Source organism: Phlebotomus papatasi, chromosome 4, assembly GCF_024763615.1.
Source record: "Phlebotomus papatasi isolate M1 chromosome 4, Ppap_2.1, whole genome shotgun sequence".
Taxonomy (NCBI): Eukaryota; Metazoa; Arthropoda; class Insecta; order Diptera; family Psychodidae; genus Phlebotomus; species Phlebotomus papatasi.
The window spans coordinates 5,960,262-5,965,717 of record NC_077225.1 but is presented as its reverse complement, the minus strand read 5'-3'; the positions used below and the strand labels follow the sequence as shown (position 1 = coordinate 5,965,717).

The 5,456-nt window shown below is 38.7% G+C and overlaps 1 non-coding gene and 1 pseudogene across 1 annotated transcript in view; both read right to left on the bottom strand.

Annotated features, from left to right (window-relative positions):
* Window positions 1-556: 556 nt before the first annotated feature.
* LOC129808648 (large subunit ribosomal RNA) lies at window positions 557-5,062 on the bottom strand (annotated as a pseudogene).
* Window positions 5,063-5,367: 305 nt separating this feature from the next.
* The window catches only part of LOC129808649 (5.8S ribosomal RNA), a 173-nt gene continuing 84 nt past the window's right edge, over window positions 5,368-5,456 (bottom strand). Inside the window, exon 1 of the ribosomal RNA XR_008752444.1 lies at window positions 5,368-5,456. This exon is cut by the window's right edge and continues 84 nt beyond it. This is a non-coding gene — a ribosomal RNA (5.8S ribosomal RNA).

The window sequence follows — 5,456 nt, the reverse complement described above, 5'->3', positions numbered from 1 at the left end:
TGACGTGAATTAGGTACAAAAGTACTTTTCCTGACTCTTGGGACCATGCAGCATATGCATGATGCATATGCAGCACGGTCTAGTTGTGTGGAAATGACGTGAATTAGGCAGAAAAGTACTTTTCCTGACTTTTTGGACCATGCAGCATATGCATCATGCACATGCATGATGCATAAGCCGCATGAAAATTATGTATTTGTTGAATATATAGTATTTCTAACATTTTTGGTGTATGAAGCATATGCATGATGCATATGCTTCATGGCGCATATGTCAAAAGTTGTGCATATGCTTGATGCATCTTGTGTCCAAATTTGAGCAAAATCGGCCCAGTGGTTCAAAAGTTATGGAGAAAAATGTAAAAAAATAGTCCGTGTGTCGAAATCCAAAATGTGTCGACATCCGTTAGATTCATCCTAATGCTTTATTTTCATTAGACAGTCGGATTCCCCTGCTCCGTGTCAGTTCTGAATTGATTGTTTGTTGATGGTCCTTGAAAATCCCTTTATTGTGCCTAATTAGAGTTCAACAGGGTATTCTTTCCCCGCTAATGATTCCAAGCCCGTTCCCTTGGCTGTGGTTTCGCTAGATAGTAGATAGGGACAGTAGGAATCTCGTTAATCCATTCATGCGCGTCACTAATTAGATGACGATGCATTTGGGAGAGCCATAGTTACTCCTGCCGTTGACCCGGAATTTCCCTTTGCCTCTGCAAGCGAAAGCAATAATATTTTAAAACAAAGAGAATTTCCCTTTGCCTCTGCAAGCTAAAGGAATAATATTTTAAAACACAGAGAATTTTCCTTTGCCTCTGCAAGCGAAAGAAATAATATTTTAAAACACAGAGAATTTTCCTTTATCTCTGCAAGCGAAAACAATAATATTTTAAAATACAGAGAATTTCCCTTTGCCTCTGCAAGCGAAAGCAATAATATTTTAAAATACAGAGAATTTTCCTTTGCCTCTGCAAGCATGGTAGTACTTATGGGTATTAGTTGGCAAATGTATTATATAGAAATCAAGCTATATGAATGGGCATGGTAGCACCCATAAGTACTAACTGGGAAATGTATTATATAGAAATCAAGCTATATGAATGGGGCATGGTAGTACTTATGGGTATTAGTTGGCAAATGTATTATATAGGAATCAAGCTATATGAATTTATATATGGTGAGGTATTTTTGTAGCTTTTGTTGTTTTTGTTTGATGATGTGTATGCTTTTCGTTTTGCTGGCGTCTGAGGGACGCTTGAGTTTTTGGGACGCTTGTATTTTTTGCTGTGCTTACGTTGCGATCACAGATTGTAATGTTTGCTCGGCGTTGGCTCCGGCTTCGGCTCCGGCTTCGGCTCCGGCTCCGGCTCCGGCTCCGGCTTCGGCTGCGCCTACGCCTACGCCTACGCCTGCGCCTACGCCTACGCCTACGCCTACGCCTACGCCAAGCGCCTCGCAGTTTGGGTGTGTGATCAGTGTTGATTGTTTTACACTTACTGATGTATGCTGCATATGCGTGAAAATGACGTGATTGAGGCAGAAAAGCAATTTTCGTGACATTTTGGGGCATGCAGCATATGCTGCATGCACATGCAGCACGTTCTAGAAGTATGCAAATGATGCAAAAGGTGAATAAAAGTCGTTTCCCATAATTTTTGGGCAATGCAGCATATGCTGCATGCACATGCAGCATATGCTGCATGCACATGCAGCACGTTCTAGAGGTATGCAAATGATGCAAAAGGTGAATAAAAGTCGTTTCCCTTAATTTTTGGACAATGCAGCATATGCATGATGCATATGCTTCATGGTGCATATGTCAAAAGTTGCGCATATGCTCAATGGATCTTGTGTCCAAATTTGAGCAAAATCGGCCCAGTGGTTCAAAAGTTATTGGAGAAAATGTGTAAAAAAATGTAAAAAATATATATGTATGTGAAAAACCAAGATGGCGGACGAAAGTCAAAAATGTCAAAAGTGATGGATCATCTAGACTATATAGGCTTTCTATTGGTGTATTGAACAAATAAATCGGTTCAGTGGTTTGGTCAAAATAGATGTCCAATGGAGGGCATGTAGAAATGATGAAAAAATAGAAAATGGCGATAAAATCCAAGATGGCGGTGGAAAATGAAAATGTGTAAAACGTTAGGACAGAGTATATTTAATGACCTTTCAAATGATAGTAAAATTTAGAGATTCCCATAATTAGTCTAGTCACAGTGAGGTATGTAGGAAAAGCATGCAAAAAACGCAAGAAATTTTCAAATGAGCAAAAATCCAAGATGGCGGCCTCAACGGAAAAATTCAAACAACTTGTGCACATCTACATAGTATAAGCTTTCATATGATACCAAAATGAAGAGAATCGGATGAGTAGTTTGGTCTGGGCGATTTGACAATGCGGGTGGTTATTCCTCGGCATTTAGGATACCATAAGGCAATCATAGTTAACTCCCGCCGTTTACCCGCGCTTTCTTGAATTTCTTCACATTGACATTCAGAGCACTGGGCAGAAATCACATTGTGTCAACACCCGTTAGAGCCATCACAATGCTTTGTTTTAATTAGACAGTCGGATTCCCCTGGTCCGTGCCAGTTCTGAATTGATTGTTTGTTGATGGTCGTTGTAAATCTATATACAAAAATGTTGTTTTACCAACATTTTTTTTAGCGTATATAGCATAGCTTGAGTGTTCCGTACTTCGTGCTGGCCTAATCATATCTTTTCACCGTCCGTTAAGACAACTAATCAGATACTTCAGCCAACACATTTACTCATACTTCCCAAACAAGCCCGACACATCTCAATCTTCAGAGCCAATCCTTATCCCGAAGTTACGGATCTAATTTGCCGACTTCCCTTACCTACATTATTCTATCGACTAGAGACTCTTAACCTTGGAGACCTGCTGCGGATATTGGTACGGTCTATTGAGAATGTTTACGTGGCCCTACCATAGATTTTCAAGGTCCGAGGAATGACATACCCGACACAGCAATAAACGCCATGCTCTTCTAACTCATTTACCATATCTCTCTTCGAAAGACTTCCATGGTAATACAGTTATGAAACAGAAAAGATAACTCTTTCGGTATGCTTCGACGGCTTCTCTATGGTAGCTTCTGTTGCCAGGATGAGCTTTAAACCTATAGAATATAGATATTACTCTATATCTATAGGACCCACAATAAACGTATACTCAATAGGTTACGGAATTGGAACCGTATTCCCTTTCGCTCAAAAAATATAAACCAAAAATTTATATTTTTTTATATGTTCAGCTTTCGCCTAGAGCTTAGGACCGACTAACCCGTGATCAACCACTGTTCACACGGAACCCTTCTCCACTTCAGTCATCCAAGATCTCATTCGATTATTTGCTACTACCACCAAGATCTGTGCCAATGGCGGCTCCATGTGGACTTACGTCCAACACTTCAAAGCACACCATTGTACCCTCCTACTCATTACAATTTCATATTATATACAATTGCTCATATATAACATCTATTGTAACGGCTATGTATAGGCAGACGACTTGAGCGCCATCCATTTTAAGGGCTAGTTGTTTCGGCAGGTGAGTTGTTACACACTCCTTAGCGGTTTACAACTTCCATGTCCACCGTCCTGCTGTCTTAAACAACCAACACCTTTCATGGTATCTGACATGAGTCGTATTAACATTTGGGCGCCGTAACATAGCGTTTGGTTCATCCCACAGCGCCAGTTCTGCTTACCAAAAGTGGCCCACTAAGTACAACTTTTATCTTAACCTCAAAGTATGACTTCAATCAAGAAAGTCGAGGTCTTACCCATTTAAAGTTTGAGAATAGGTTGAGGTCGTTTCGTCCCCAATAGCCTCTAATCATTCGCTTTACCGGATAAGATTACTCTTATATAATGTGCACCAGCTATCCTGAGGGAAACTTCGGAGGGAACCAGCTACTAGATGGTTCGATTGGTCTTTCGCCCCTATACCCAATTCTGACAATCGATTTGCACGTCAGAACTGCTTCGGTCCTCCATCAGGGTTTCCCCTGACTTCAACCTGATCAGGCATAGTTCACCATCTTTCGGGTCCTACCATGTATGCTCAAGGTACGATTTCATAAAATTTTGCAATTTTAATTATAAATCGCCCCGGGATGGAAATTTATCCATATATGTAATATATAATGGATAAATATAATCCCATTAACAGTCACGTTAATTTCGCTCTTGGGTTTTATTTCAAAATACTCTATTGTCTAACAAAAGTTTGACAATAAATCCCAATAACTTGCATACATGCTAGACTCCTTGGTCCGTGTTTCAAGACGGGCCCCGAAGGTATCTAAATCTTTGAGTGCACTGCCAATCAAATACATATAAATTATATATAATTACATATGCATGTTATATGATTGTTTTAAATCCGTCAGTCGAATACTATCAGAATTCTATTATGGATTTATCAAAATAACACATAATGATATTTATGATAAACAACCCATTACGAATTCTAGAGATAGACTCAAATATAGCAAAAAAGCATATATTTAATCTAACGGATTGCAGTGTCCTACTAGATGAAAAGTGCATACTAAACGATTAAGTTTAATATTGAATTTCATCCATCGGATAGATTAGATTCAACGGGCTTAACCCCTATACGGTTTCACGTACTCTTTAACTCTCTATTCAGAGTTCTTTTCAACTTTCCCTCACGGTACTTGTTCTCTATCGGTCTCGTGGTTATATTTAGCCTTAGATGGAGTTTACCACCCACTTTGTGCTGCACTATCAAGCAACACGACTCTTAGGAGAAAACGTTCGCAAATTGCAGATAGTAATTGCTACGGGCCTGGCACCCTCTATGGGATAAAGTGGCCCCATTCAAGATGGACTTGAATCTACTATCTATATGCAATAAGCTAATGAACTCTCCATACACTGCATCCCCAATTAACAAAAATTGCTAATTGGGCTTAGTGCTGGGCTAATCCCGTTTCGCTCGCCGCTACTAAGGGAATCCTCGTTAGTTTCTTTTCCTCCCCTTATTAATATGCTTAAATTCAGGGGGTAGTCACGTATGAGTTGAGATCGCAATAAATATTAAATTATTGTAGCACATTATATTGAATAATCCCATTTTATTAAAAGTTTTTTAATATAATAAGTTTTTCTGTATAACAATATGTCTTTAAGATAAATTATCCAATGACTATGATATACCCCTTATATATATATTTCAACTTTTAATATTATACATTGGGTACATTCAAATGTGCTTTAAAAAAAATATATATTAAGAGCATGAAATATAATTCCATAGCTCCAATGTTTTTATACAAATGTATAAAAACAATTTCAATTGCTTAATATTTACGACACTCAACCATACGTGGTCCATGCAGTTTAAACAAAAATTTAAACTTTTGCATGGACCGCAATATGCGTTCAAAATGTCGATGTTC